Here is a 10,940-nt window from a genome sequence, read left to right as displayed (position 1 = left end):
CTCTATGTGACTGGAGTTATCCAAACCAATCTCTCTCCAATTCCCACATTAAAATCTTACTTCTGAGAGGGTACACTGCCGTTTTCCAATCACACATACAGGCTGTCAACAGCTACTATAGTCACAACATATTAAAGACACCAATGGCCACAATATATCACCAGCTATCACTGTAAACCAGGATAGAATCAAAAAAGATTTAGAATTCAGTGTCTTCACTTTTATGAAGAAGAAGAGGCCTTGGGAGATGAAGGGCTGGTGAAGGCACATAACAGCCACATAACTTCTTAGGGTCACAGCCACATCTTGAATTAATATTCTGATTTATTATTTTAATGTGAAATGATCCAGCAATGCTAAGGAAATCACGGTATCCTTAGCAATGGCAAGAGTATAATGACCACATTAATTAAATTAATACTGAAAAAGTGGGGAGGGAGACGTAGTTCACCTCTCCAGGACTAAGACACTATGATTCTGGCAGCCCAGTTAAAAAGAGTGGGTGGATGATATGCATGAAGTATCATTGGATGGGCCTCTGTGAGGTCAGGAGGGTGACTGCTTGGGGCTATATGAGGTCACAAGAGAGACTGCAATTTATTATTCTAAGAGCATCTTAGCTGTTGGCACATTGAATTAAGAGGCCAGTAGCAAAGATATTCTTCCCAGTCAGCAGCCACAAATATGAAGGATTAGGGGTCTTTAATTCAGAGGAAAGACTCTAGTCATATAAACATAGAGATTTATTACTCACCCAGTGATGAGTGCTATGAAATACAGGGTCAACATCCTTCACTACATCTGCTTTTGATCAGCTCTGCAGAGTTAGTATTTATGTCAAGAGTTCTTAGCCCCAAGCTAAGTGGGGGTGGGGTATGGGGTGGAGATAGTGAATAGACAGAGGAAAAGGGCTTAGAGAATTCAGAGGTCAGAAGGTTAACACTCAAATACAGGGCTCCATCAATATCTGCCCAGGGGTTTTTCTGATTACACATTTACCAGCCTAATATATGAGTGGAAAAGGATGATGTATTTTAATATCTGTGAAATAAGTCTAGGTATTAAATATGGCAGAGTATTGCTTTACAATTGTAGGAAAAAGTTCTATGCTTTAATGGAAAATGATGCCACATCTATAGCTTATCCTTCTGGGGTATCAGGTTCTATACTCTTCATTGTCCGAGCTATTTTACAGCCCTTTCTAACATGTAGGTAACTGATAGTTATATAAATTATATACTGTCTGATAGCGATAATTGACTTTGTTTCCATTTGCAGTTCATCTCAACCTTCTTTACTGCATATAATTTGTGCTTGTTTGATTTTTCCTTTGGACCGGTAAAAACATCTGTCTGGTTCCCTCATCATATGAGTCAAATAAAATCTTTAACATGTGTTCATTTTTATATCAGTGTAAGAGTATAGTTTTACCTTTTCCTGAACATTATCTTTTAGCAAAAATCCTTCCAAATCCTGATTGTTTGTGAAAAGATTCAGCCACTTGTTTTTCCTGTCTTTCCAAGATTTGGTTACCCAGATCAATTTTCTAGAGACTTTTAAACTAGAACTTTTAAACATCAATCATTTAAAACAAAACACAGCTGAAATTCTTTCTAATGCCATTTTCTGAATTGTTGGGTTAATTAATTGGAAATCACAGGACTGTGTATCTAAGATATCTTCCTGTTTTACCAATTCTGCATCAAGGATCTGATAGAAGTTCAGGGCTGGCAGTGAGGCAGTAAAAGCCAGGAAAGAGAAAGTGGAGAAGGTGCTTTTAAAGGCTCAGTGCTAGCATTTCACAGAAGGAAGGGCTCATGATCATGCTTAATGGAAGACTCAGACCTGGAACCCACTTCTTCAGGGACTTCCCAGTCCCGTCCTGCTTCTCAGAAAAGGAGGAGAGATGGAAGCTTTTACTTTTATGACACAATTGTCCTCATCCACAGCCGAGATCCCCAAACTCTACAGTGCAATGCCTGTATTTCTGAGGGTCTCAGGGGAAGATGGAGGGCCTGTACGTGGCTGAGAGATGAAAGCACAAGTTCCCCTCCACCTGCCCTCCATGTCCCTCATCCTGAGCTGCAGGTGGAGGGGGTGGAAACACAGCTGCTGAGAAGGGCTATATTGTCTCTTTATCCCTAGCTGTTTTTCTCATGAGCTGGAGGACCCATGATTTTGAATGACCCTGGATGAGTCACATAAATTCCCAGTCTCTCATCTATAAGATGTGAGGGGTGCAGATGATCTTTAAGGCTTCTTTCTACTCTGACATGGCAAGAATCCAAGGTTAAGCCTTTTGGTCTGTGGAAGCGTGAAGTAAATTGCTAGTTATTGTGGCTTTCCTTTGAGTTGAATTGGTTCAGTTTGGTCATTTACAAAGGAAAAGAAGGCACTTCTCAGTTTGATGTATTTGTGTATGTGAGTTCCTTGGATCCAAAGTAGAGTTTGCCTGGGACATTCCTTGGGATTCCTTCCCCCTTTGGATGGATTGCCAATTCCACATCATTTGATTACATTTCTGCCTCCAGAAAAGCCTTCATCAGGGAATGTTAGGCACTGATGAAGAAATTTTGGTCAAACCAAGAACATATTCAGACTTAAGAATTTCGTTAAAATTTGTTGAAACTTATTTCTTCCCCAGTGCTTTTAAAGGTCATAAGATCATTATGATGATTAATCATGGACCTTTAGAAGTACCAGTAGGAGAAGTTAACTTGACATTTAATTTCTGTTTGGTTTTGTCCGAAAACAGAATTCAAGCAAAAGAAAATAATTAAACAAATTTCCTATATATAAAATTTTCATCCCTCAACCAATAGACATAATGACAGTTAAGACTTAGTAATTCCCTGCCTTTGAGTACAGCTTTTTACTTCCAAAGCATTTTGCATCTATTACCTTATTGAATTTTAAAACAACGATGGCAGCTGTTTTCAGTTTTAGATGAAGCTCTAAGAGGTTAACTGACTTAGTCAGGGCCCCACATCTGTTAATGAAAAAGTCAGAGCTAAAACTCACTCTCCTGACCCTTCATCTTTTCCTCTTATATGGCACCATCTTACTTCCATTAGTTAGGAATGAAGTTTCTCTTTAATCATGAAACTCTTTCCCTTCTGAAGGACAGTAAAGGTATATAATTTCTAAAAAACAAACAAACAAAAAACAAGATATAGATGATTTGTAATTTATTAGTTGGATCAACTTCCATTTTAGAAAAGACAGAAACAAAAAATATAGTTAATATTTACATTTTTTACAATGAAAAGTATTTACATCATAGAGAAGAAGTACAAAAGGGCATATAAAACTCTAGGACAACACAAACAACAAGGACTACAATTTCAGCAAAAAATTATCTGTCCTTTTTTTTCCTTGTAAGTTGAAGTGTGTCAGGCTGTTGTCTAACCATTTTGCTAATTTAGCCAGTTCCTGCTTCATCTTTTTCATTTGATGGCTTTTTCGAAAGAGCCTTTATTTAGTGCAATTGGTAATTGATCTTCCTACATCACTCGTTTGGGTTCACCTTTGATCTTTAGAATACCTATTAAATTACTGTGGTTTAAGTCATTGGCCCCTGTGGTTCCCAGTGGGTAGGACCTCTTACTTAAAAGAGCAGTTGTGTTCATTTGCTAAAATCCTCCACATCTGGGCAGTAGCAAAGCTACATTTCAAAGAACGGGCTGATTTGTTCGGCTAAGTCTTTCCATACAGAATATTTGCATTGCATTGTAAGTCTAGCTCTGTATTTATAGGACCAAGGCCCAGAAAGGCTGTCATTGCACCAGTGACAGAACTGGAACCAGAAACTAGGTCATCTGTCTCCCCATGCAGGGACCTCACCCTGGTGTCACACTGCCCAGGATGGATGTGTTCAGGTCAGGGAGAAAGGTCTCTTCTGAACTGAGACCACACTGCCTGTCTCTGTGTGTGCTGCCTCACTGGTGAGCAGGGCCTGGGTCAAAAAGTATTTCTAGAATTCCAGGTTGAAGTCTACCTGGAGGTGGAGAAGTGGGAAGCAAGAAGTTTCAAACAGATGTGGCTATGGGCTAGCTGGATAGTCTGTCCCCCACTGCCAAAACACTTGAGGAGCCGTTTGTGAAGCTGTCTGCTCAGTAGGTTCTTAGCAAACCCTGGCCACTTGGGCTGTTTTTCTTGCTATTCATTCTCAGCCTGGAAGTTAGCAAAATGGAGAGAAGATGCCACCGTCAAGGGAAATATCTACCTTTGGCTTGGTATATTCAGGCATTGGCAAACCGAATCACAGGCGATTAAAAATTAAAGTCAGAAGTGGAAAGGACAGAGTAGTTCAGCAGAGAAACAAGTTTTGTTGAAATAGCACCTGTTAATTGGAAGAAAACCGTATCGGTAGCATTTAAGAGGACCAAATTTTAAGGTTAATATCTGTCCATCAGAGAGCTTACAGCTTAATTTAAGCAAAGCACTTTCCTATGTCTACATACACAAATAACTAAAATACTGTCAAAATATCCAAGGAGATAAAAAAAATAGAGTGTACCAGAAAAAAAATCCAACATTAAGAATGATAACAGAATCATGGTGATAATGATCACAATAAAAGTAGAGACAGAACTTGAAACACCAAAGTATGTCAAAAAGTATTTACATATAGGAAGTTAGAAACAGCACAACATATATAAAGTGGGTGCGAAGATTTAAACATTTCTGAATTATCTGAAGACTATGAGAAGGAAGAGAAACTCTGTTCTATAATTAAACTAATTATGGAGATAAAATATTGTACATTTAAATAACAAGAAAAAAAGTTTAAACAAAAGAGCTAAAGTATGAAATGTATAAAATCCAATTGCTTTAATAAGCAGGCGAGATCATCCTGGGCTGCTGTGGAAGTTTGCAATGTTCAGTTAGGCAGAAAGGAAGTATTAAGAAGAAGGGAACCAGGTACCTTCCCTTAGTATTCTTTTCCCAGCAAAATGCTATTTTTCCTAAATTGCTGAAATATGATATGAGATTCTGTACTCTTTCTTATAAAGAAAGCTCCCAAAATTATAGACTAATTCAAATTCCTTGGAGCCCCCTTTTTGGATTATCAACCAAAGAGGCCACGGGATGATTTTGTGCTTGGTGGAGTCTGGCGTAACAGACTAAAGTAGTTCTGGATTGTTGGAGAAAAACTGCGGTTGAAGGCACAGGTATTCTGCACAGGAGGGGTCCCTTTGGTCAGTACACAAGAGGCTGCATGTGAGGCCAGGGCCATGGGAGGCCCACAGAGACCACTATGCTCTGGGATTACTACCACCCAGTGGAATGCCACTCTGGGGTCGCCAGGTTCCGCAGAGGGCTTCTCCCTCGTATGGTCAGCAGCCTGGTGTGGACAGGCTGAGGGCTATGAGCACTGACGTTCAACACCGTGCGTATTTGAAGAAGCCTGTGTGAGTACCTCAGGACCTGGAAGGACACCCACACAAGGGGCTATTTCAGAAAACAGCTGGAGAAACCAGACTTCCTTGAGGGCTCCTCTCCAAGTGGGGAAGGACTTCTTTGGTTGATATTAAGTTAATGTTTTAATAGGGAGACTAGAGGCTGTGTCTTGGTATAGAAGCGGCCAGTTCCTGTGAGTTTGTGTGCCAGTTAACAGCATATTTTTTTGCCAATTAATATAGTAGGACATTGCTCTGTTCTGTCTCTACCCCTGCTGGGTGACGGCTCATGTGACACCTCTTTTAACATGGTCCCTGCATAACCATATTCCCAGAGACATCACTCCATTCCACTTGAATCCTGCAGTAACACCACAGAAAACACAGGTGCCAATTTTCTCTTCAACGCAATCTATAAACTCTTTTGGCAACAGAACCACTTAGAGATTGACATTTTTACACTGATCATTCCAGAGCGTATACACTGAACTCAAATGGCTTCGGTGATGGAAACTCCGTAGACTCCTGATCATTCATGGGAAATATTGGTGGGGAATCTTCTCTCAGGGTCTTGGTTGGCCATGGAACCAGCTTGCTTACTTTTGGCTAAACCATAAACTAAAGAATTGCTTAAGAAAAGATGAGTTCTTCTATATTCTGCCATAAATACCAGGCACTCCGTTTCTCTGGATGTCTCATCGCTTATTGCGGATCTAATCCCAGATTCCAACAAGCCACGCATTGAAGGGAAGCCAAATGGATTCCCTCTCTGAAAGGAAAGAGTATTTCTGGAAGCACTTGCTGGTCTTCTCAGCATGGGGAACTGTAGCACTTCTTTGTTCACTGTAACTTTCTGCCTGGGTTTAGTGGGGAAAGGGTGGGTATCAACTCAAGCCTGAGCCTGAACATCTCTTTAAATCAACAGAATCCAATAGGCATAAGGAAAAGTGTGTATGTCTTACTGAAATCAACAGAAAAGTTACTGAATGATAGAAGCACAAAGTAGGACACCTGGTCTTCCCCTTTGATTTTAAAGACCGGGAAGCGGAGTCCATCCCTTTGCATTGTAGTTGGCTGCTGCCCTCTCCTGAGCTGAGTGTGTCACAGGCCTGTGCCGAGGAGTCTGCTGTGACATGTTGGACCTGAAACCAACAGGAAACCCTAGACACTTTGCTTATGGCCATGAAGCCAAAAAACAAAAAAAACCCCAAACATTTCTTTACCCGTAGGACCTAATAACAGTGTTTTATCAGACTTAAAACATAAACTAAAACTAAAAATTTTAAAAATGTGCATTTTTCCTCTGAAAGGGAACCTAAGATATATCTGTCAAAGAATCTATTTAAATGAAAGACACCAGGAGTGTTTGACAGGAAAACAAAACTGTCACACAGGTTGACAACGTTGTCGATGTTTTCTCCCTGGTTTGGTTTTGCAGAGGTGAGCTATGGTAGCGATCAGTGGGCGATGCTGAAAGAAGTGTCAGGAGGCCTTGGGGGCAGAGGGAACGGGCAGGGGGATAGGAATGGAGACAAAAAGAGATGGAGACAGGAACAGGGGAGGGAGCCAACGGGGTCTAAGGGTGAGGAGCTGATAAGAGAATATTCAAAACTAAATAAAACAGAACAAGGGGAGATGCAAGAGAAAGGCGTGAGGAATCATCAGGGGACACTGAAAGGAAACGGGACTGTGCTAGGGAGAGCTCCGGCCAAGGAACCGTCAGAGCTGAAGGGCTGGGGTCAGATTCTGTGAGGGGTCCGAGTTTGCTCTGGAGCTTTGGAGGCCATTTGGTAACGTGCCAAAGAGCAGCAAGAAGGCAGAAGACTCTGAAGCTCTCCCACCATCTGCTTGGTACCACAAGGAGACGCGAGCCAGGGGCTCCCTAAGGATGTGAACATGGCACACACAGAGACACTGACTAACCCATCAGCCCAGGAAAGTGCCTGGGAGTTGGGAAATGACTTCTTTTTGATAAGAGGCACGAGGGTGGACAGGGGGCTGTGCAGGGGTCAGGTTGGGCGTGTATGTGGTTGGGAAACCTTAGGTGAGGAACTGGGAAGGCCTCACATTGGGGGTTTAGCACCAGATGGCCTCACCACGGGCACTTCGGTCCCAAAGGAGAGTTCAGGGGAAACAACTTTTTAAAAGTAATAGGAAATGTACAACAGTTAGCAAAATGAAGATACCTTGCCTTTACATTGAAACAGAAATGATAAAAAAAATCTCCAGCAAACTATATGCAGATAAATGCTTTCTTCTTCCATACAAAAGACCTACTGCCTGCAGTATGGGCAGGTCCTTAGCAAAAATAACTACCACAAGAAAAAAAGTACTGAGTTCGTGCTTTCATCATCTAGGGATTACTCTGGAAAATCTTTTTTCCTAGTGCCTAATCTGTGGAACCAGTTGGATCAGCTGTGACCGTCATTATGCAGTTCTGAAAATTAGGTTCTGCCTTACTTTCATATATATATATATGTATTTTTTTTTTTGAGACAGAGTCTCACTCTGTTGCCCAGGCTACAGTGCAGTGGTGCAATCTTGGCTCACTGCAACCTCCGCCTCCTGTGTTCAAGGGATTCTCCTGCCTCAGCCTCCCGAGTAGCTGGGACTCCAGGTGCATGCCACCACACTTGGCTAATTTTTTGTACTTTTAGTAGAGACAGGGTTTCACCATGTTGGCCAGGCTGGTTTCAAACTCCTGACCTCAAGTGATCCACCCGTCTTGGCCTCCCAAAGTGCTGGGATTACAGGCATGAGCCACTGCGCCCAGCCTGACTTGCTTTTAAAAGTATACGAAATCCTCCATTAACCGGACTGAAGTTTGCCACAAGACACAATGAAGTAGAACTTTTGCTACTGATATACTGAGGTAATGACGTTTAAACTTAAGACGTCAGATTGATCACATGAAGAGTCTGCCCAGCATGTCTCCAAGGGCACAGGGCGGCAGGAGAAAGAAGGAGGGAGGTGGGGGGCAGGACCAGGATGGAGGAAACATCATAGGCTGGAGCCCTCTGAAGAGAAAAAACCTCATTTAACCAACAATATGGGGAACTGGAATTTTAAAGCAAAAATAATTTGTTTTAAGTTGTTGACTTTTCTAGGAGAAAGGGAAAAAAATCCCTTATGAACATTTATGGACTTTAGTTTGAAAAAGCAACTTCCTAGATCCATCCTCATGTCTTTACCCAAGGTGGCCACCATTTCCACATCTTCATTACTCAGTGTCCACAGTGTTTGTCATTCAGGCCTTCTTCATGCCTCCAAGGAGGGCCTCTTTCTTTGAACCTAATTGTACCAGAAATTTTAATGAACCATTCCTCAAGTGATTTCATTTAATTGAGGTTTGTCTATGAAAAGCAAGATTTTTTTTTTTTCTGAACAGCAAACACTAGCAATCACATTGTCTAGCCTTTGCACGGCTCTTTACCGTGTTCCAAGTGCTTCCACGGAGATAGCCCTCACATCACCTGGGAGGTAGGTAGTGCCTGTCCCAGGTCACACGTGAGGGACTGGAGGCTCAGAGCGTGGGAGGCACTTGCCTATGGTCACTCTGCTGGCATGCTGCGGCCGGAGCAAGCACCTGATCTCCTTACTCCCATCCCAACCCAAGTGCTTTCCCACTGGCTGGGGGAGTTGCGGGCACATTTATTTTGGCAGACTTTGCAATAAAATGCTTCGTCTTTGGAATGAGTGGAACGCAAGAAAAATGTCTCTTAGCAAAAGCAGTTTCACTGCATTTGTGATCTTGCAGTGAGCCCTTGGACTGGGCTGTGTCTTCTTAGCAGGTGGTCGCGATGGGTTTGTCTTCCTTGACTGTTGTAGGTTTAGAGTGGGGTGGTTTGCTGGCGGGAGATGAAGACCATTTGACTATATACAAATGTACAGGATCCTGTGAATCATCTGGAGTCCTCAAACCCATTCACATGTGTGTCGTTTTAAATAGGGATGCCTTTTATTTCTGCCATGCCCTGGGAAGGGCAGGAGGATTGGGCGACTGGTTAACTTGGCTGTGAAAAATCTCTAAGTACCCACTGAGCCTCACATCACATCTGGATCACCATCTGGGTGCATTAGTTATGACTTTTGCCGCATCCAGTCATACACATGTGCCCTTGACCCTAATGGGGCCGCGATGGATCTGTGCAATTTGTTTGCAGCCCTGGACGTACTGCTCCTCCCCATGTAATGAGGCTGCTGTTCCTACTTTACAATAAGCACCAAGGGAGGAGAGAGATGAGGTTATCAAGTGAAGATCAGGAGTGTACTTTTTTTTTCTTTTATTTTGAGACGGAGTCTCGCTCTGTCACCCAGGCTGGAGTGCAGTGGCCGGATCTCAGCTCACTGCAAGCTCCTCCTCCCGGGTTTACGCCATTCTCCTGCCTCAGCCTCCCGAGTAGCTGGGACTACAGGCGCCCACCACCACGCTCGGCTAGTTTTTTGTATTTTTTTAGTAGAGACGGGGTTTCACCGTGTTAGCCAGGATGGTCTCGATCTCCTGACCTCGTGATCTGCCCGTCTCGGCCTCCCAAAGTGCTGGGATTACAGGCTTGAGCCACCGCGCCCGGCCGATCAGGAGTGTACTTTAACCCACAAGCCTTGTGGGCCAGATACTATGAATGGGAGAAAATACTAAATTTGCTCTAAAGTATTTTCTTTAACCCACCAGGGCCGAGGAAAGATGCTGTTATGAATTTAAAGTCAGAATCCCAAAATTTAAAGTCGAATCACCAGAATGGCCTGGTAACCCCGGCGACCCAGCCTCTCCATCTTAAAATAGTCTTGGGGAAAATTTCCCTCCAAATGTTTGTTTATTCAAGATCTTTCTTTCCTTTGAATGTCCCCTGCCCTTCATTTCTGCCTTCCGCTGGCCTGTCTGTCCTGCCTTCGGTGAGAGTTGTCATTTGTGTTCTGATCATATCCCACTCCCTGAGGTGCATGGAGGTGAGAACAGGGGCGTGTTCACCTTTGTTCTCCACACAATGTCCATCTGGCCCTGTGGACACCTGAGGTCATCGGTGAATGGCTGCAGCTACAAGGCACCAGGAGGGACTGAGCTGTTGCCAGAGCTTGGCCTGGAAGGGCTGGAGGATGATGTGGGTATTGGGTCATTGTTACTGTGACCACCTGCTGTTTTGCCAGGTTGACATCTGCTGTCACAACCTAATGACTACCAGGGCCCTTCTTACTTGCAAAGTGTCCTGGATAGAACAAGAAAATATGGTCATTTTGTTCATTGAAGAAGCAGGCAGCAAGGTGGTTTGAGTGTCATGACAAAGGGAGACGTAAGGTGGTTAATTTCCAGCCACTGTCCCTTCAACAATTTTCCTAAAGGAAGAGGGCTTACTTCAGACCCTCCTGAAACTACATAGACTGCTGCCTCCATCCGTGTCAGTTTAGTACTGGCTGGGGCACCTCTGGGCACCGGACTAGATGTGTGAGGCTCCTGGTTCTGAGGACCAGCCCAGGCGCCCAGCATGGCCACCCGGTCTTGCTCCCGGGCTTCTCTCTTCCACTATGTTGCGGTTCCGTCCT

The sequence above is a fragment of the Piliocolobus tephrosceles genome, chromosome 9, assembly GCF_002776525.5.
Source record: "Piliocolobus tephrosceles isolate RC106 chromosome 9, ASM277652v3, whole genome shotgun sequence".
NCBI classification, from domain to species: domain Eukaryota; kingdom Metazoa; phylum Chordata; class Mammalia; order Primates; family Cercopithecidae; genus Piliocolobus; species Piliocolobus tephrosceles.
The sequence above is the reverse complement of the archived record's forward strand: the minus strand, read 5'-3'. Positions refer to the sequence as shown.